The sequence below is a fragment of the Cupressus sempervirens genome, chromosome 4, assembly GCF_028749045.1.
Source record: "Cupressus sempervirens isolate cs-2001-9-10 chromosome 4, ASM2874904v1, whole genome shotgun sequence".
Taxonomy (NCBI): Eukaryota; Viridiplantae; Streptophyta; class Pinopsida; order Cupressales; family Cupressaceae; genus Cupressus; species Cupressus sempervirens.
The window spans coordinates 835,646,625-835,669,149 of NC_143121.1; the positions used below are offsets into that span (position 1 = coordinate 835,646,625).

Below are 22,525 nucleotides of genomic sequence, written 5' to 3' on the forward strand. Positions count from 1 at the left end.
TTCTTCTTTGAAGTTAAATAAGTTTTTTCTTGATACTATCATATAGTTTTTTCAAAGGAGAGTCTTTCTTCAAAAATTGGGGTTGTATCTCCAAGAACATAGATATTTTCATATCTATTTCCTTCCATTCTATATATGAATGATCTAGAATCATTTGCAGATCTAGACCATCTAATTGTTCTTTGATAGCTTTTCCTCTAGTGGCAATTTCTCACTCTTGAAATAGCGCAAAATCCCAAGAGAGATAAGAAGCAATATCTTTTGCCCAAGATTTAGACTCATATTCACGAAGTTTTCCTTGAAATCACAATAAAGTTGGCTTGTTAACTGTGGACCTAGTAATAAAAACATTTGGATAGGTTTTACAATCTTGTTTCCCCCCCTCAGAATCGGACATGAAAGTTTCCTCTCATTCAGCTCAAGTAACTTTACCCAAATGGAAAGTGATTATGTATCATTATGCAAAAAAAAATTTTTCTCTCTGATACAGACAATGTTTCCCGACGGTTTTCGTCCCCAAGTGATAAAACTAAATAGTTACTCTTTGCTCAAGTGCCAAGTGAATTCGATTATTGGTTTACAATTCGTATTATGACATAAAAACATAATTAATGAGCAATCTTCTCCCTTTTGAACAATACATTTCTTTGTGAAAGATCTTTAATTTATTGTGAAATTCATATGGGATTTACTTGTCTCTATCTCTTTATTAATTGATCTTATAGGTTTTTGTTTTACTTCGATGGTTACAATACTATTTGAAGCATATGTGCGATGAATAGACTCCTATAACCATATTTTCTCTTTGGTCTAGAATAAAAAGAAAAATGAAACAATTTTTTATTCCATTTTGTTTCTGTTTCTGATAAAAGAAGTATTTTTACGAAGTCCAATTAGTAATTTAAATTAATATATTACTCAAGATATTAACCCTAGATTCATTCCTCTTTATCAACATGATTCTAATTCTGAGCTTCATATCCCTCTTGCCGAGGGACGTGTCAGAGCTAAGGGCATCCCAATTAGATTGAATAGGATGACAGTTCCTATGGATCTATATAATCGGAGCTTGTGATCAAGTCACACATCGCAGTATACTAGATCTTCTAATTCTTTACGAGTCTTATTTAATAGATTCACGATATAACTGGGACGTCATTTGAAATACCAAATATGAACAAGTGGACATGCCAGTTTAATGTATCCCATTCGATATCTTCAAATTCGAGGATCAATAACCAGTTCAACTCCACATTGAGTACAAAAATTGGAGTCGTAGTTTTCCTTCTCATTTTCTATCATTGGAGGTTTTACACAAGCACAAACTCCCCTTTTCCTAGGTCCAAATATCCTTTCACAAAGTAATCCACCTCTTATTGGTTCATAAGTTCTATAATCTAAAATCTTTTCTGCAGTCACTTGTCCGACTCTTTCTCCATTAGGTAATATTCTTTCAGACCAAGCGAGAATCTGCTCAGGAGAAACTAATCCAATTTGAAGTTGTTTGTGTTTATTCTGGTCATTCATAATAAATAAATTTTGATTCATTTTGATCAAACTTCCTTCTTATCTATCTGAAAGTCTATCTCAGATAGAGTAGTATGATTCAATTCTAGAGCTAAAGATCATAGTTCTCAACTGAGCAATCAGAAAGATTCTGTAAAAGTGGTAGGTTTAGGCATTGGTTCTCTATTGAAAATGGCACCAAATATTTTTTCACGAGTGTCCATATGATCAGATTTTAAAGTAAGTATCTCATGTAAAATATAAGCAACACCAAAACCTTCTAGAGCCCAAACTTCCATTTCTCCTACTCGTTGTCCTCCTCTGGAGGATTTTCCTTTTAGAGGTTGTTGTGTAACCAACGCATAAGGCCCACGGGAACGTGCATGAATTTTGTCGTCAACTTGATGGCACAATTTCGATATATAAGCTATTCCTATTGTAACAGTTTGTTCAAAAACCTTTCCTGTTCTTCCATCAATTAATCTATGTTTTCCAGGATTATCAGTTTCAAATACCCATGGATGATCTGTTTGCACGCTAGCTTTATAAAGCTCAGAAAACACTAGTTTTCTAGAAGCTTCTCGCTTGTACCTTTCATCAAAAGGTGGAAGTCTATAATGTTTGTTCATTAGTTTTCCTGCTAAACCAAGTAAACATTCAAAGATTTGTCCTACATTCATTCGTGAAGGTACCCCTAATGGATTTAATACCATGTCCACTGGTGTTCCATTTTGTAAATAAGGCATATCTTGCCTGGGAATTATTTTTGAAATAATACCTTTATTACCATGCCTTCCCGCTACTTTATCACCCACTTGTATTTTACATTTTTGTAAAACTTCTGAAAGCATCTCACATCGATAGCTCAACCTTTTACACCTTTAGGGACTCTGAAACAATTTTCTTTTCGAGTAGGTGCCTTAATATCAAATAAAGCTTTTAATAATTTTCCTTCTGGAGTATTTATTAGTGAGTCTTCTTCTACTTCCAGTATTAATTTACCTACTAATATATCACCTATTTCTATCCAAGATCCTATCATTACAATGTCATTTTCATCCAGATGACGGAGTAAGCATTTAAATGAGGTATTTCTCTAGTTATTACTTCAGGGCCCTGGTTCGTAAAATAAACTCCAATTTTGTATCTTACGATCTAGAAAGAAGTAAAAATGTCTTCATATACCAGACGTTCACTAATAAGTATTGCATCTTCAAAATTGTATCCTTCCCATGGCATATAGGCCACTCAAATTTTTTTTCCCAAAGAAAGTTCTCCCCCTGCTATAGCTGCACTGTCTGCTATAATTTGTCCCCTCTTTACATATTCCCCTTGGCGAACTCAAGGTTTTTGATGCATACAAGTATCACTATTAGAACGTTGATATATAATCAATTCTGTTTCTATATTGTCTCGAGCAACAGATGAAGTTATGATTATATTTTCACCATCAATATACTTTATTTTTCCCCCTTGCTTGGCTATAGCTACACTTCCTGAATCTAGAGCTACTTGACCCTCCAATCCAGTTCCAACAATACACTTCTTAGGTTGAACAAGTGGAAGTGCTTGACGCTACATATTAGAACCCATTAAAGCATGATTCACATCATTATGTTCGATAAAAGGAATAAGACAAACTCCAACGGAAAAATATTGGGAAGGGAAAATACTTCTGAAATGAATTTGGTCCCATGCAAAAAATAAAAATTCTTGCTGAAATCGAGCTACAGTCAATTTTTCCTCTGGAACCCCTTGATTTAATGCCAGAGAATTTCCTATAGCTATCTGATAGTATTCATCTTCTCTCTGTAATAGATAAACCATATGGTCTTTGTTCGATCTCTCAGATAGCCTATAGAATGGACTTTGTAAAGAGCCGTAATGACCAAGCATTGCATAAATAGATAACGATCCAATAAGCCCAAAATTTATTCCTTTAGATTTCATAATCAGACAAATACGTCCATAATGACTAGGATGAATATCCCGTGTAAGAAAAGTAGACGTTCAACTTGTCAATCCTCCAGGGCCCAAAGAGCTCACTTTTCGACTATGAACTATTTCTGCCAACGGATTAGTTTGATCCAAAAATTGTGATAAGGGATGTAACCCAAAAAAATTCTGAAAAGTACCCGTTAATGAAATGGAAGTTTCCAATTGAATCAAAGTTATTCTCTTTTTAACATTGATTGATACAACAGGTAATATAGTTTTTTCAACTACTTCTCTGAAATCATATAGAGCTAATCGTAATTGCTCTTGTAATAAATTTGCTATAGAATGAATATATCAATTTTGTAAGTGATCTATATCATCGAGTGTACCTTCTCCAAATTGCACTTTGATAAGGTAATCCACAGCAACCAATATATCGTGCGGTAATAATAAAATTTCATTCTCGAGCATATCAAGACTTAGTTTTTTATTCAGATTCCGTCGACCCATCTTTCCTAATAAACATTTCGTTTGAAAAAATGTTGTTACGTTTTCATCTATAGACTCAAAATCCAATTCTTCTTCTTCTTCTTTTTCTTCTTCTTCTTCTTCTCCTTCTTCTTCATTTTTGTCACTTATGTAAAGTTTTTTATAAAGTTTTAAAATAGCTTTCCGCTTCCTGCCATACCAATCGTATGTATAATGCTCCTTTGAATATTGGAAAAATGCTTTAACATTCTTATACTTAAAAATATCTTCAAAATTTAGACCCATAGCCAATAGAAAAAGTAAAATAGATATTTTTTTTTTGTTTATACGAATCCATATCTTTTTTTTTTTTTAATTAAGCTCTAATCTTGATCTTCCTCCCCAATCTGAAATTATTGTTCCAATCCAGATAATGTTTCCCAACAATTTTTGTTTCCAAGTGTAATAAATACCGGAGTTTCTTACTATTTGATTGACCATGACTCTGTAATTTCCATTTATTACAAAAGTTCCTTTAGAATTCATCAAAGGAATATCTCCCAGATATAAAATTTGGTCCTGTATTTCACAAGTTTTCTTAATCAATCTTGCTGGTACATATAATTGACAGTTATATGTAATAGACATATATACAACATCTCTCTCTTTAATGAAAGGTTCTGTTAATTTATATTTAGAACCAAAAAGAATAATTTTTATCTTTTTATTTGAGCTTTCAATTTTTGAAAAGTTATTGATTTCTTCTATTAAGCCTTGATTGATAAAACGAAAAAATCCTTCAAGTTGTATTTTACCAAATTGGGGAATTTTCAATATTCCTTTATTTTCTTCTAATCGAATTGAATGTTTGCTATCCTATATTTCTATAGTCAATTTTATATTTCGATATTGTATTCCCCATTAATCTAGATGAATAAATTCAACAAAAAATTGACATGTCTTGATCACTATATCAAAAAAGAAAAAGAAAAAAAAGGAAGCTATTTTTTTTTATTATTAAACAAATGATATATGATGTAAATATTTCTATAGTTGTAAATTCTCTAGTTATTGACAGACAAAAGTGGATTTAGTATACTTAATTGGGTACTCTAAATTCCTATTCTATACTAAAGGCAGGAACTTCAATTCCTAACCGATATTAATCGGTTATAGGTTCCATTTTAATAAGATAATTGAAAACCAATCCCTCTTTTTCCTATTGGAAAAGTCTAAATCCCCTATTAGACCTGGGGACTATAAATTGGTTATATGGCATATCTGAGTGATAAACAAGAATACGTGAAATACCTTACATATCATCTCCGATAAATAAAGCAAAATATAGTTTTACCTTAGGATAAACTAGATATGGGGATGACGACATAGCCAAGTGGTAAGGCAGGGGACTGTAAATCCTTGATCCCCAGTTCAAATCTGGGTGTCGCCTTGGTAGTCTAAACAAATACAAAAGTCTCTATTTGTATCCATGTCTTTTGGAGACAACTTGTGTAGCTTCAAGTGCTATTGCTAATATAGCAAATAAAATTGAATTTTATCGTTAATGTCTGATCTGATAGGTAGTTTATAGTAATTAGTTACAATAAATTTTTTTGAGAAGCCTCTACTATCGACTCATCCTTTCAGAATAGGAAGGTAGAAGATTCCCACTTTGCACTATTTTGAATAGTTCCATTATCATCAAGAATCAATAATGATATTTATTTATTTTTAAAACTTTTATTTTAAGTTTTTAAAAAGAGAGGGATTCGTATGGATATAGTCGATATTGATTGGGTTGCTCTGATGGTAGTTTTTACTTTTTCTCTTTCACTCGTAGTATGGGGTAGAAGTGGAATTTAATAAAATTTGAATAGTCCTTCTGTGTTTAATCATTCTGTTAAAAAAAAATAAACAATGATTATTACGATGATTAAATCATTACTATCATTAATTATTTATCTATCATTAAATTAAATTATCAATGAGATGATTTATAATATCAAATTGATCATGTTAGAAATAAAATTCTACTTCATATTTAGAAAATATGAAGTAGAGTTTTATATAGCGAACCATACTATTTTTCACTATACATCTGTTAAAGCATATGGAGCATTATTGCTCTGTCTTTTCCATATCAATTTTTTGCCTTTACGATATACAATTTCGTATATTACTATGGAATAGTAAACAATGCGTATTCATATTATCAATATTTTTGAAAATATTATTCAAATCAAAATAACACCTATGTTTTTATTTACATCAATTTTTCTAGAGATATGTAAGAAATTATGTCTAGTTCCCACGAGACAAATTATAATTTAGATCTACTTATCCAAAATATGTATATAAGTGGTATAAATGAAGTTTTTTTGTAACTACTTCTTCTCAGAAAAATCTACTGACCACTATAACTTTTTTATAGTTACGATTTAGATTAATTCTAGATTCTAAGTAATCACTCTAGTTCACTTTGAGGCTTCATTTGCGTGTAAATGACGATTAGAAAAGCAGTGGGCACTGCAACGAATAATAGAATAGCAATAAATGCAAGGTTATTTACTTCCATGATTGATTTTTGCTTCGTTTTAAAATAACTCGAGATCTGATCTCATAGAGTATCTCTTTTTTTTTTTTACATAAAAAAAATTTCATTAATGTTTGTCTCAATCAAATATTTTTTTTTAATGTTAATTTCTATTATATATTAGAACAGGATCTATCTATATAGAGATAGATGGTTTTGATAATAGTCAAAAACCAAAAAGGGTCTAGTAAAAAATTGATGAGCAAACAAAAATATGAGAAATGAACGCACAACGTAAATCTATACACGGTATTCTTCCTAACACAAATCTATCTTACTACACCTTTTTTTATTTCTCAAGGAAAAAAAGATTGCAGATCTAATAATTCGGCGAAACCACACACAAAATGTGTAAAAAAAGATGTCAAATCTATTCTAGTCTACTCTATTTCCCTTTTTTGCTCTTGTTTGGGGTAGGAATCGCTCAAACAATTATTCAATTTATTGAATCGGGACTGACGGGGCTTGAACCTGCAACTTCCATCTTGAAAGGGTGGTACTCTAACCAATTGAACTACAATCCCACTAGGTACAATTTATTGACTAAACTGTCATAAAAGAAACTGTGTCGGGTCGTATTTGTAAAACTTTTATCTTTCAAATTTATATATCAAAACTGTTCATTCCAATTCTTTCTCTATAGTTCTGATTCTTTCTCTATACAGTAGGGTAGGGGATTCAAAAACCAATTACCTTTCTTATCTGATAGATAAATATCTATCTCAATCTATCAAGTTGGTATTGGGCCGAGCTAGATTTGAACCAGTGTAGGCATATTGCCAACGAATTTACAGTCTGTCCCCATTAGCCACTCGGGCATCGACCCAGGGAAAAATGGGAAGTTGATTATAGTACCTAATTAGGTACTATAATGACTTTCCTAGCCTACCTAGTACCCCTAGGGGAAATCAAATCCTCGTTGCCTCCTTGAAAGAGAGATGTCCTGGGCCACTAGACGATAGGGGCCTACTTATTGTTATAATATTCAAATCCCTAGGAATTTGTCAATATAAAAGAATCTTTCTTCATATTTCATTATTGAATATTCTTCTTGTGTTGTCAGGATCGACAATATAACTATATTCAATTAATTTCTATTATTGACCCCATTATTATGGCATCTATCGAATATCTAATAGACTTCTCCATTGGTAATGAAATGGTCAAAAGCCCTTTTAACTCAGGGTTAGAGTAACGCCATGGTAAGGCGTAAGTCATCGGTTGAAGCCCGATAAAGGGCTCTTGTTTGCAATAAAGCCCAGTTGTTATTTTAAACATTTATTTGATTAAGACAAAAAAGATGCAATATACCTTTTTTTGTTATAACGGAATAGAACATGTTAATATAATTGAGCATAACTAACATATAATTCTTTTTTTTTCTAGATAGAACTTTTTTTCTTATATCTCGCTACTAATAAGATAAGGAATAGTATAAGATTAGGCATAATATACTTCACTTCCATATTTTTCATTGAAAAATGACTAATTTCAATTAGTACGTATTACTTATAAAACTAAATAAAAATGAGAAGCAAGTGAACCTAACCCATTGACTAATTAATAATATAAGTTATTCTTATATTGAAAATTGAGGTAGATTTTGAAAGTGAACCTTCATGAAATTATTCAAATACTCTCATATTTGGTTGTTAATTGGATATTCTGTCGAATGATTTTTTTCTTTCAAAAAAAAAAACAAAAAATGGAGATGTAAGTCTGAATTCTAGATGGAAGTATTTTCCTTTTATCTTTAAAAGCATAATTCGATTATGATGTACAAACATTCTTACTATGTTTGTACAAGACATTTTCTTTTGGTCATTCTACCAGTGGAAAATAGATTGGAATTGAGATAAAAAAAGATAAGAAAAAAAGAAAATAGAAACAACTTTGAATTATCATGCATTTACTATATATAAGTAATTCGGTTTCAATATAAAATCCCTGCCAATAAGGAATCTTCGAAACCCAATTTATTGAAAGGGATGATGGATTAAAAATTGTCCATAAATATTTCAATATAAAATAGTGTATACCCTTTGATTATATCGAATAGGATGTTTGGAAAAGGTTGAAATAGTTAAATAGGAGTATTACTATGACTATAGCCCTTGGAAATTTTTCCAAAGAGGAACAAACTTTATTTGATATTATGGATGACTGGCTACACAGAGACCATTTTGTTTTTGTGGGTTGGTCCAGTTTATTGCTTTTTCCTTGTGCTTATTTTGCACTAGGCAGATGGTTCACGGGCACAACTTTTGTGACTTCGTGGTATACTCACGGGTTGGCTAGTTCCTATTTGGAAGGTTGTAATTTTTTAACTTCTGCAGTTTCTACACCTGCTAATAGTTTGGCACATTCTTTGCTACTATTATGGGGTCCTGAAGCACAAGGAGATTTTACTCGTTGGTGTCAATTAGGTGGTCTATGGACTTTCGTTTCTCTTCATGGTGCTTTTGGTCTAATAGGCTTTATGTTATGCCAATTTGAACTTGCTCGATCTGTGCAATTACGACCTTATCATGCAATTGCGTTCTCTACTCTGATTGCTATTTTTGTTTTCGTATTCTTGATCTATCCATTAGGTCAGTCTGGTTGGTTTTTTGCACCTAGTTTTGGTGTAGCAGCTATTTTTTGATTTATCCTCTTTTTTCAAGGTTTTCATAATTGGACCTTGAATCCATTTCATATGATGGGAGTTGCCGTAGTATTGGGTGCTGCTCTTCTATGTGCTATTCACGGTGCTATCGTAGAAAATACTTTATTTGAAGACGATGATGGTGCAAATACATTCTGTGCTTTTAATCCAACTCAAGCCGAAGAGACTTATTCTATGGTCACTGCAAACCGTTTCTGGTCCCAAATTTTGGGGGTTTCTTTTTCCAATAAACATTGGTTACATTTCTTCATGTTATTTGTGCCGGTGACCGGTTTATGGATGAGTGCCATTGGAGTAGTTGGCCTAGCTCTAAACTTACGTGCTTATGATTTTGTTTCCCAAGAGATTCGTGCAACAGAAGATCCTGAATTTGAGACTTTTCATACAAAAAATATTCTTTTGAACGAAGGTATTCGTGCTTGGATGGCGACTCAGGATCAGCCTCATGAAAATCTTATATTCCCTGAGGAGGTTCTACCCTGTGGAAATGCTCTTTAATGGAACTCTAACTTTAGCTGGTCATGACCAAGAAACCACTGGTTTCGTTCGGTGGGTTGGTAATGCTTGACTTATTAATTTGTTAGGCAATTTACTTGGAGCTCATGTGGCTCATGCTGGATTAATTGTATTCTGGGCTGGGGCAATGAATTTATTTGAGGTGGCTCATTTTGTACCAGAAAAACCTATGTATGAACAAGGATTGATTTTACTTCCCCATCTAGCTACTCTAGGATGGGGAGTCGGTCCTAGTGGGTAAATTGTAGACACTTTTCCCTATTTTGTATCCAGGGTACTTCACTTAATTTCTTTTGCAGTTTTAGGCTTCGATGGTATTTATCACGCACTAATTGGACCCGAAACTTTAGAAGAATCTTTCCCATTTTTTGGTTATGTATGGAAAGATAGGAACAAAATGACCACAATTTTAGGTATTCACCTAATCTTGCTAGGTGTTGGTGCTTTTATCCTAGTGTTTAAGGCTTTGTATTTTGGTGGCATATATGATACCTGGGCTCCCAGCGATGGAAATATAAGAAAAATTATGAACCTTACGCTTAATCCAAGTACTATATTTGGTTATTTACTAAAATCCCCTTTTGGAGGGGAAGGATGGATTTTTAGTGTGGACAATCTAGAAGATCTAATTGGAGGACATGTGTGGTTAGGTTCCATTTGTATCTTCAGTGGTATCTGGCACATCTTAACAAAACCTTTTGCGTTGGCTCGCCGTGCATTTGTATGGTCTGGAGAAGGTTACTTATCTTATAGTTTGGCAGCTCTCTCTATCTTTGGTTTCATTGCTTGTTGTTTTGTTTGGTTTAACAATACAGCTTATCCCAGTGAATTCTATGGACCTACCGGCCAAGAGGCCTCTCAAGCACAAGCATTTACTTTTCTAGTTAGAGACCAGCATCTTGGAGCTAGTGTGGGGTCTGCCCAAGGGCCCACTGGTTTAGGTAAATATCTTATGCGTTCTCCTACTGGAGAAATTATTTTTGGAGGGGAAACGATGCATTTTTGGGATCTTCGTGCTCCCTGGTTGGAACCTTTAAGAGGTCTTAATGGTTTGGACCTGAGTAAGCTAAAAAAAGACATACAACCTTGGCAAGAATGACATTCAGCAGAATATATGACTCATGCTCCTTTAGGTTCTTTAAATTCTGTGGGTGGTGTAGCTACCGAAATTAATGTGGTCAATTATGTCTCACCTCGAAGTTGGTTAGCCACTTCTCATTTTGTTCTAGGATTTTTCTTTTTCGTAGGTCATTTGTGGCATGCAGGAAGAGCTCGTGCAGCTGTAGCAGGATTTGAGAAAGGAATTGATCATGATTTTGAACCTATTCTTTCCATGACCCCTCTTAATTAAACCAGAGATAAAACTATAAATATCTAATTTATTTTTAGATATTAGAAGGATAGTTATATCCTTTGCCATTATTCTTCCAACTGAATCCTTGTTGCTCGGCTATATATAGTATAGCCGAGCTTTTTTTTTGTACTGAACTAAGTTCTATCTAGGATTTTTTTTTTTCATAAGCTAGGTTAAATTGTTTGATCAACAAAAGGAGAGAGAGGGATTCGAACCCTCGATAGTTTTTAACTATACTGGTTTTCAAGACCAGAGCCATCAACCACTTGGCCATCTCTCCCCAATGAGCATAACTCATTTTATCCCGACAGATAATATCTATCTATAGGGCTAATAGTTATATATATATAACTATTATGATGATAAAAAAAAAATTTGCTTATTCTTTCTTTATACTCGAAATCCTCAAATTTTGATTCATTTATATTCAAATAAAAATTTGTAGTGCATTTTAATTAAAAAGATCGGATAGGGATCGAATGGTATAGCCTTTTGAATCTGTTGGAAGCTTTTAAGATTACAATCATGACTATTGCGTTCCAATCATCTGTGTTTGCATTAATTGCGATTTCAATTCTACTAGTAATTGGTGTACCTGTCGCACTTTCCTCTCCTAATGGCTGGTCAAGTAAAAAAAATGTACTATTTTTAGGTTTATCATTATGGATTGGATTAGTCTTTTTAGTATGTATTCTAAATTCTTTCATATCTTAAGATATATTGATCTTTTTATCCTTCCTCCCCTTGGGCCTAAATTAATTCACAAAGGAATTTAATTTATGATAAATAAAAAAACCAGGTAATGAAAGTGCTCAAGGAAGAGGTTATTTATTAATATGATTTATAATTGATCAATAAATCTATTGAAATAGAAAAATTGACCTCCATAGAATGGTAATATATGGGTATTAATATATACCAATATAACGAGTCAAATGCGGGTATGGTTGAATGGTAGAATTTCTCCTTGCCAAGGAGAAGATGTGGGTTCGATTCTCGCTACCCGCCTATCTATAGAATAGAAAGTTATCGTATTGGTTTAGTCGTATTTGTATTGTATTTATACATACAGCCAAGATATATGAAATTTATTGTGTCTTTGCGGAGACGGGATTTGAACCCATGACTTCAAGGTTATGAGCCTTGCGAGCTACCAAACTGCTCTACTCCGCGTTATCCCTTCATATTAACCTTTCTTATAATACCATTATAATGGGTACATCGAGCAATCCCTTGGGTATTCTATTCTCCCTCCCTTATATAGGGAGGGACTTTTCTATCGTAACAATAACTTTATTTCTATCATAACAATAACTTTAAATAATTCTTTTCTTTACCCTACCAACTCAATTTTGTTACCCCAGCCAACAAACATGCATGAGCCATTTCACGGATTATATATCCGGATAATTCAAAGTCTCTATAAATGGCTCTGGCTCTTCCAGTCTTAAAACAACATCGGCGAAGACATGTAGGTGCACTATTATGCAGTAGAGATTGTAATTTTCTATAAATTTCCAATTTTTCATCCAGTGATGAGGCTTCGCTCATCTCTTTTTTCAAAGATTGGCGAAGCAAATTATATTTCCTTTCCAATCTTTGTTTCTTTTTCTCTCTTTGAATGAGACTTTTTCTTGCCATAATCATTCAACTACTTTATATAAAGAATATAGATCAAATTTGAGATGGAGAAGTATTACGTGGATTACTCCTTTTTATACACAGAGATTGGATTTAAAAATCTTAAAACTGTGTATAAAAAGAATTAACTGAATTTACCTGATGTAGAGGCGATTAAGAAAGCTGCATAGGTGAATATATAGCCTACAAAAAAGTGAGCTAATCCAACTAATCGTGCTTGAACAATGGAAAGAGCTACCGGCTTATCTCTCCATCAAACTAAATTAGCCAGAGGTGTGCGTTCATGAGCCCATGCAAGAGTTTCAATCAGTTCTTGCCAATATCCACGCCAAGAAATAAGAAACATAAATCCAGTGGCCCAAACAAGATGTCCAAATAAGAACATCCATACCCAAATAGATAAACTATTCATACCAAAAGGATTGTATCCATTAATTAGTTGTGAAGAATTTAACCAAAGATAATCTCTTAACCACCCCATTAAATAAGTGGAAGACTCATTAAATTGAGCTACATTTCCCTGCCATAAGGTTATATGTTTCCAATGCCAATAGAAAGTAACCCATCCAATGGTATTCAACATCCAGAAAACTGCTTAATAAAAAGCATCCCAGGCCGAAATATCGCAAGTATCGCCCCATCCCGGACCATCGCAAGGAAAACTATAACCAAAATCTTTCTTATTAGGAATTAGCTTAGAACCGCGCGCATCTAAAGCACCTTTTACTAAAATCAATGTAGTCGTATGCAAACCTAGAGCAATAGCATGATGAACCAAAAAGTCTCTGGGACCAATTGTTAAGAAGACTGAATTTTTATTATCGTTAATAGCATTCAACCAACCGGGTAACCATAAGCTTTTTTCGGCATTGAATGCTGGATCATTTGCTGAAGATAAGACCACATCAAAGCCATATAAGGCCTTACCATGAGCAGATTGTATCCATTGAGCAAATATAGGCTCAATCAAGATTTTCTTTTCTAGAGTACCAAAAGCAAGCATAACATCGTTATGAACATAAAGTCCCAAGGTATGAAAACCTAGGAATAAACTAACCCAACTCAAATGAGATATTATGGCTTCCTTATGCTCCAACATTCTCGCCAATACATTATCCTTATTTTGTTCTAGATTATAATCTCTAATGAGAAATATAGCTCCATGAGCAAATGCCCCCATCATAATGAATCCGGCAATGTATTGATGATGAGTATATAAAGCAGCTTGAGTAGTAAAATCTTGTGCTATGAATGCATAGGTAGGCAAAGAATACATGTGTTGAGCTACTAAAGAAGTAAAAACTCCCAAACAAGCTAGAGCAAGACCTAATTGAAAGTGAAGAGAGTTATTGATTGTGTTGTAAAGACCCTTATGCCCGCATCCTAGTAAGCCTCCCAGAGGAACATGTGCTTCTAAAATATCTTTTATGTTGTGTCCAATCCCAAATTTGGTTCTATACATATGACCAGAAATGAAAAACACAAATGCAATAGCTAAATGATGATGCGCGATATCAGTTAGCCACAAAATTTGAGTTTGTGGATGGAATCCCCCAAGAAGAGTTAGAATAGCAGTGCCCGCCCCTTTAGTGGTACCAAATAAATGACTGCTGGAATCAAGATTTTGAGCATAAAGATTCCACTAACCTATAAAAAGTGGTTCCAACCCTTGGGGATGTGGTACTACATCTAAAAAGTTATCCCACCTTATGTGCTCTCCTCTTGATTCAGGAATAGCCACATGAACTAAATGCCCCGTCCAAGCCAAAGAACTGAATCTGAAGAGCCCTGATAAATGATGATTTAGACGAGATTTGGCATTTTTAAACCATGAAACACTTGGTTTCCATTGAGGTTGTAGATGCAACCAACCCACTGTTAAAAAGAGAGCAGAAAGAAATAGCAAGAAAAGAGCTCCAATATAAAGATCTTCATTAGTGCATAAACCAATTGTATACCACCACTGATAAACACCAGAATAAGCAATATTTACTGGACTGGGAGCACCTCCTCGGGTAAAGGCTTCTACGACCAGTTGACCAAAATGAGGATCCCAAATTGCATGAGCAATAGGTCTTATATGTAAGGGGTCGTGGACCCATGCTTCAAAATTGCCTTGCCAAGCTACGTGGAACAAATTACCAGAGGTCCACAGAAAGATTATAGCTAACTGACCAAAGTGAGAAGCAAAAATCTTTTGATAAAGGCGCTCTTCGATAATATCATCATGACTCTTAATGTCATGTGCAGTAGCAATACCAAACCAAATACGATGAGTAGTTGGGTCCTGGGCCAAGCCTTGGCTGAACTTTGGAAATCTTGATGCCATAATGCTTTATCCTCCTAGCCATTATCCTACTACAATAATTCTTGCTAGGAAGAATGCCCATGTTGTGGCAATTCCACCCAGAAGGTAATGAGCTACTCCTACAACATGTCCTTGAACAATACTCAAGGCTCTTGGCTGGATAGTAGGAGAAACTTTTAATTTATTATGGGCCCAAACAATAGATTCAATAAGTTCTTGCCAATATCCACGACCACTAAATAGGAACATTAAACTAAAGGCCCAAACGAAATGAGCACCTAAGAATAAAAGACCATATGAAGATAATGAAGAACCATAAGATTGGATTACTTGAGAAGCTTGTGCCCATAGAAAGTCACGGAGCCACTTGTTAATTGTAACAGAACTTTGCGCAAAGTTTCCTCCTGTAATATGAGTTACCACTCCCTGATCACTTATACTACCCCAAATATCAGACTGCATTTTCCAACTAAAATAAAATATTACTACCAAAATTGCATTGTACATCCAGAATAACCCTAAGAAGACATGATCCTAGGCAGATACTTGGCATGTTCCTCCTCTACCAGGCCCATCACAAGGAAAAAAAAAACCAAGATTCACTTTATCGGGTATTAAACGAGAACTACAAGCAAATAAAACACCTTTAAGTAATATTAATACAGTCACATGGATAGTAAATGCATGAATATGGTGCACTAAAAAATCCACAGTTCCTAATGGAATAGGCAACAAGGCCACTTTGGCACCTACTGATATCAAATCACCACCTCCCTAGGTTAAGCTGGTACTTGTTGTTGCATCAGGAGCTGTCAAACTGGGTGCTAAAGCATGAGTATTTTGTATCCATTGAGCAAAGATAGGTTGTAATTGGATAGCAGTATCTAAAAACATATCTTTAGGACGTCCTAAAGCACTCATAGTATCATTATGAATATATAGACCAAAACTATGGAAACCTAAGAAAATACATACCCAGTTGAGGTGTGATACAATTGCATCACGATGTCTTAGAACACGGTCTAAAAGATTGTTGTACTGAGTAGTTGGATCATAGTCTCTTACCATAAAAATAGCTGCATGTGCAGCAACACCAACTATGAGAAATCCACCAATCCACATATGGTTTGTGAACAGAGATAGTTGGGTACCATAGTCAGTAGCTAGATATGGATAGGAAGGCATAGAATACATATGATGAGCTACGACAATAGTTAAAGATCCTAACATAGCTAGGTTAAGAGCTAATTGAGCATGCCATGAAGTAGTTAAGATCTCGTAAAGACCTCTATGTTCTTCCCCTGTAAATGGACCTTTATGAGCCTCCAAAATATCCTTGAGGTTATGACCAATAACCCAATTGGTTTTATACATATGACTAGTGATTAGAAAAAGAACTGCAATAGCCAAATGATGGTGTGCAGTATCAGTCAGCCACAGACCCCTCGTTACTGGGTTGAGTCCTCCACGAAAAGTCAAAAAGTATGAATATTTTGACCAATTCAGAGTGAAAAATGGGGTCAATCCCTCAGTGAAACTGGGATAAAGTTGAGCTAAAAGCTCATTATTGAAAATAAATTCATGAGGAAGTGGTATCTCTTTAGGGTCCACTCCGGCATCTATGAGTTGATTAATAGGTAAAGAAACATGTATTTGGTGTCCTGCCCAAGATAGAGAGCCAAATCCTAGTAACCCTGCTAAATGGTGGTTCAACATGGATTCTACATCTTGGAACCAAGCCAATTTTGGAGCAGCTTTGTGATAATGGAACCAATTAGCAAAAAGCATTAACGTTGCAAAGATCAATGCACCGATTGCGGTGCAGTAAAGTTGCAATTCACTAGTTATTCTGGATGCTCGCCAAATTTGGAAGAACCCAGAGGTGATTTGTATTCCTTGAAAACCTCCACCCACATCTCCATTCAAAATTTCTTGGCCTACTATCGGCCAAACTACCTGAGCACTAGGTTTAATGTGAGTAGGATCCATGCTTCATAATTGGAGAAACGAGCACCGTGAAAGTACATCCCACTTAGCCAAATAAATATGATGGCTAATTGACCAAAATGAGCACTAAATACTTTGCAAGAGATCTCTTCCAAATCATTGGTATGGCTATCAAAATCATGAGCATCAGTATGTAGGTTCCAGATCTAGGTGGTAGTATTGGGTCCCTTAGCTAGTGTCTTTGAGAAATGACCAGGTTTAGCCCATTTTTCAAATGAGGTTTTAATAGGATCCCTCTCCACTATGATCTTTACTTCTTTCATTGAATGAATGGTCATTGAGTTCTCCTCTTTCCAGATGAGAAATGAGAAAAAACCCGCCGAATTAAAAAATAAAAAGAAAAATGACTATATATTCTAAACTCGTCCCTCTCTTTATTTCCCAGTTTAGAACTGGAGCGACTATGATACAGAAGTCCATTTGAGGTAGATGTTCAAATTTATTATGACATATCCGATAGGTGCTTAATGGACCATTACGAGATATAAAACTTTCTCGCCCAATGGTAAGATATAGAAATATGATACAATCATTATTTTCATATCCAAATTTATTTATCCATATCTCTAAACCCATATGTTATATTAATAAATCTTTCATAAATTCTATTTATGGATGATATTGACTCATATTAAAAGGATTTTTTTAACAATCCATAGATTGTATTCTTTGTTCTATTTTATATTTTTTTATAATGACTATGCAATAAGAGAAGCTAATTCGTTCGAATAGCATGGTAAATTTCATCATCTTGACTATAGGAACTGGGAGATTTTCATTCTCGAAAATGTCTTGTAATATTTAACCAATTTTTTGCTTCGATATAATTTCTTGGAGAAAGTGCTATAGCTTGCTTCCAATATTCAGCAGCTTGATCAAACCAAGCTTTCGCAATTTCAGGATCTCCTTGTTGAATGGCCTGTTCTCCTCAGTCGGGATAGAGTAACTTCTAAAATTTTTCTTCCCTTAGAACCATACTTGAGAGTTTCCTACCTCATACGGCTCAATTAACTATTCTTTAGTCCTTGTACCCAAACTTCCAAAATAGGGTCAAAGAACATAATGGGTCAATGACATGAGTTTCAAACTTCACTTTCGATAAATGATTAGGTTTTCTCTTTTCTCCCACTGTAAAAAGATGAAGTATTAGAAATAAAGAGGTCTACTTCAGATTATCCAGACAAAAATCTTTTTAAGAGGTAACTATCTATGTTCTATATAGAAATTTTTGAAGTAATACTTTCCTACCAGGAAAGTATTACTTTACGTCTTTAGGATTTGATGCTACACCACTGCTCAATAACCTAGTAAATCAACTCTACTACATAAATAGATTCCTTATTTTTTCCCATGAGCAGATTTGATCATATTAGCCCAAACTTTCAATAATTGATCTTTATGGTGCTTTCTCCATCAATTGAATTGATTTTATTTTATCCATGGACTATCCAGGCTATATTTACCCATTCATATTTGGGCTCCTATGAGGGGTATTCTTTTGACTACAGCTGATAAAAAACCATTGTTTTGGACAGTGCATATGTAGAAAGCCTCTCTTTTTTTTGTACTAAACGAATTCATTCTATAGTACAGATAGCCGCACGTAATGACAGATCAAGTTCGTGTTATTAAGAGCTTGTGGTAAAGACGGGTTTCATTCTAATGCTCGGAAATAATATTCTAAAGCCTTAGCATGTTCCCCATTACTTGTGTGGATAAGACCTATATTATAAAATATATAACTTCGGTCATAGGGGTCAATTTTTGGTCACATGGCTTCATAATAATTTTGTAAAGCTTTCGCATATTCCCCTTCGGATTGAGCTGACATTCGTTACAGTCATTCATTCAATTGAAATGATCTCCGCTTCAAAACTGTACATGAGAATTTCACCTCATACGGCTCCTCCTTTTTTTACAGAATAAGTACAAAATAAGGAAAGTAATCAATTCAATTGACAAGAAAAAATATTTTCCTTATGATTATGAATTAGCAGGAACTAGTGTATTTCCAATGAATCCCTAGCTATCCTTCTTGCAAAGATTTTATTATTATTTAGAATCAATAATAAATTATTTTAGCTTAGCACTACAAACATAACCTCTAACAATTTCTTTGTCCTTAATGCATTGTATTTTACGGGAATTATTCACTCCAACAGTCTCTGATGGTTCTAGCAATATCCGAAATACAAACGAGATGGATGTTTGTTGCCTCAACCATTCTAACTAACCCTTAATAAAAATAAAAAAAATGTATTCTATATTCTTATTTTATTTATTATAACGAAGTATTTGTGTTGTTGATTTTAACGCGTAGTGCTTTTTCCCTTATGCACACCTATCACATAATGTTGACCATTAACATCTATGTAATAGATATAACCTTTCACTTAATACTAGAATCTCAGAAGATCAAAGCATCTAAGGTTGCATAAATCCGAGATACACGACAGAAAGAATTGTTCTATTTAGAAAACTCACCTTCACTAAACGTCAGTTTTCACTTTTAATAAATAGAATATAAAAAAAAGTAGAAAGAAAAAAAACCAAATCACACCATCTCTGTAATAGGTAAATGCCTTTTTATCCCCTAAGGCCATTGGGATTATCTGCAATAATATATCCGCTACAATTGTGAAAGTCTTGTCGATAAAATTGTCATTTCTCTGAGATCTAGGCATAGTCAATTTATAAATTTGGTAATTTCTTTCATTCCCCATACGGAAATGATTCCATGAACAAAATTATTTGCCAATGCACAATAGCATAATAAATATTCTTACGATCGCAAATATGTAAACTGAATAAAGAAAAATTGGGAATATTTGAAAGAGTTTATTCAAATTGATAGCAATCAATAAATTTTTTTTGAGAAAATGTTTATGTTTCACACTCGGTTGCTCATGACCCCAACGATCAAACAAGTAAGTAAATGACAAATTGACATAAAATGAAAAAATGATGATTGATTGTGTTTGTGCATACTTATTATATAAGTATAGAATCTATTGAACATATCATTATTATAGAATTTGTGTCATTATGGTACAATTTGTACCATTAATTGACTTACCAATCGAAGAATTATTAAGAATAATTATAGGAAATTATTCTATAATAATTATAGAATCTATCAATAGATCTGGCTTAATTTCACAATTGGATCGGGCAATAAAAAGTCTAATATTCTAAAATAATAATATTAGATTGATGAAAGAAAATAATATCTTTAAATAAGAAGAAAAGAAACTTTGGTAAAATACTCTTTCTTCTGTCTGTCTTTATTCAAAAATACTTGACTTATGCAAAAGTCAGTTATCTCATTTTTGGGCATGAATTAGAAAAAAACTTGTTGTTTTCATTTTGTCAACAAATAAAGGTGTAGGAAAGATGGCTGAGCAGTTCAAGGCGTAGCATTAGAACTGCTATGTAGGCTTCTGTTTATCGGGGGTTCGAATCCCTCTCTTTCCATGTATTTGTATTCTTTTTTACATCATTTTATCATTAATCTAAACTCGATAGGATGGTTTCATTTTCCCACAATCTCCTTCCATTTTGGGGTAGAGAAAAAAATATTGAAAAAAATAAATAAATATTGAATTGAATAACAATGACATTGTTATGTAACATACAAAGGAACAGATGTGTAGAAATCCTTTCTTTTCATTCCCTTAAAATTGGGAATAATTTAAACTCGACGGGAATAGTATTCTACGACCAATAATTCATTAATCTTCAAACTGATACGCTTATTATCTATATTTTTTTTACTAATCCACTATACTGTGACTTTTGTTTAATCCGATTTAAATGGGGGGGCACCCTCATTTTATCCTTTTGAAAAATCTCTATATTTTTCTTCACTATATCTCTCAATCCTTGTTTCTCTTTTATAGAAATTAAATCTTGGGGTTTGCAATGATAACTTGGTATATCTACTATATGACCATTGACCAGGATATGCTTATGGTTGACTAATTGTCTGGCTTCAGGAATAGTAAGGGCCATACCCAATCGAAAAAGGATATTATCCAAGCGCATTTCCAATAATTGTAATAGAACCTGATGTGTTGATCCCTTGGATCTTCTAGCAATACGAACATATTGAAGTAATTGGTGCTCTGGAAGTCCATAATGAAAACGTAATATTTATTTTTCTTTTAGACGGACAGGATATTGAGAAGATTTAAGAGGTTTAGAATTTTTTTTAATAGGCTTTTGAATTCTGTTGGTTGTTTTCTTACTTAGTCCTGGTAAAGTTTTGAGATGACTAATTATTTTTAAACAAGGTCTGCGATAACGAGACATAAAAAACTCCTTATTTCAAGAAATGATATAGACATAAATTAATGTTGGAAAGAGGAATAATATAAATAGCATGAATATTGGAATGATTTTATATATAGAGAGAGAAACAAATTATCTTCAATTTGAAAATAAAAATATTGTAGAGAGAAAATAAAGATATGTTTCAATCATTGATTTCGTTTCTAGTTGAAACAAATCATGCCACGACAGACCCGACGGGCCGATGATACGAAAAGTAAGAGCCTTTTCCTTATTTCATAGATTTTAATGATCTATGGTTGATAATGGTAAGAAGTGGAAAGAATAAAAATGAGCCAGCTATCGGGATCGAACCAATGACCATCGCATTACAAGTGTGACGCTCTCACCTTTGAGCTAACCAGGCTCATATGCATGCAGTATGTAGTCACATGCTTATTGGCTGAAAAGATCTCTTCGAAATTGCTAGAATTATACATAGCGAATTAAATTATAATAATGCAATTCAGATTCAAAACATTTCATCAATTTATCTTAATGGATTATTATAAAACAATAATGGGGCGCGGCCAAGCGGTAAGGCAGCAAGTTTTGGTCTTGTTATTTCGAAGGTTCGAATCCTTCCGTCCCAGGTGGAACAATATTATTGAATTGAAAAAAAAAGACTTATAGAAGGAAAAGATGATTTCGATAAGATTCTAAATAGAGAAAAGGATATTTTTGCAGTGTAGGATGGGACGATAACAACATTGCATCAAAAATGCAGAAACAATAGAATGCTCATGCCAATGAAATAATTGATGGGATGCAATTATTGTTTTATGATTTCGTTCTACAAGAAGGGGATATGGCAGAATCGATAGACGCTATGGACTTAAATTTTTTGAGCCTTGGTATGGAAACTTACCAAGTGATAGCATCCAAATCCAGGGAACCCTGGGATATTTTGAATGGGCAATCCTGAGCCAAATTCGATTTCTAGAGACAATAGTTTCCTTTCCGAGAATGGGATAGGTGTAGAGACTCAACGGAAGCTATTCTAACAAATCAACATAATTTGGATTGGATACAATCCATTTTTGGAAGTCATAATTGCACAAGGATAAAGATAGAGCCCAATTCTACCTGTCAATGTCAAAAACAATGAAAATTGGAGTAGGAGGAAAATCCGTTGGTTTTATAGATCGTGAGGGTTCGAGTCCCTCTATCCCTAGGTTATCTGTTTTATTTTCGATTTGT

General features: G+C 33.8%; 3 non-coding genes across 3 annotated transcripts; 1 reads left to right on the top strand and 2 right to left on the bottom strand.

Moving 5' to 3' along the window:
- The first annotated feature begins 5,291 nt into the window (after window positions 1-5,291).
- On the top strand, window positions 5,292-5,362 carry TRNAY-GUA (transfer RNA tyrosine (anticodon GUA)). The gene has a single exon. It is a non-coding gene; the product is annotated as a tRNA-Tyr (tRNA).
- Window positions 5,363-11,234: 5,872 nt separating this feature from the next.
- Window positions 11,235-11,320, bottom strand: TRNAS-UGA (transfer RNA serine (anticodon UGA)). Its single transcript has one exon. It is a non-coding gene; the product is annotated as a tRNA-Ser (tRNA).
- Window positions 11,321-21,619: 10,299 nt separating this feature from the next.
- TRNAT-UGU (transfer RNA threonine (anticodon UGU)) lies at window positions 21,620-21,692 on the bottom strand. The gene has a single exon. It is a non-coding gene; the product is annotated as a tRNA-Thr (tRNA).
- Between the last annotated feature and the right edge of the window lie 833 nt (window positions 21,693-22,525).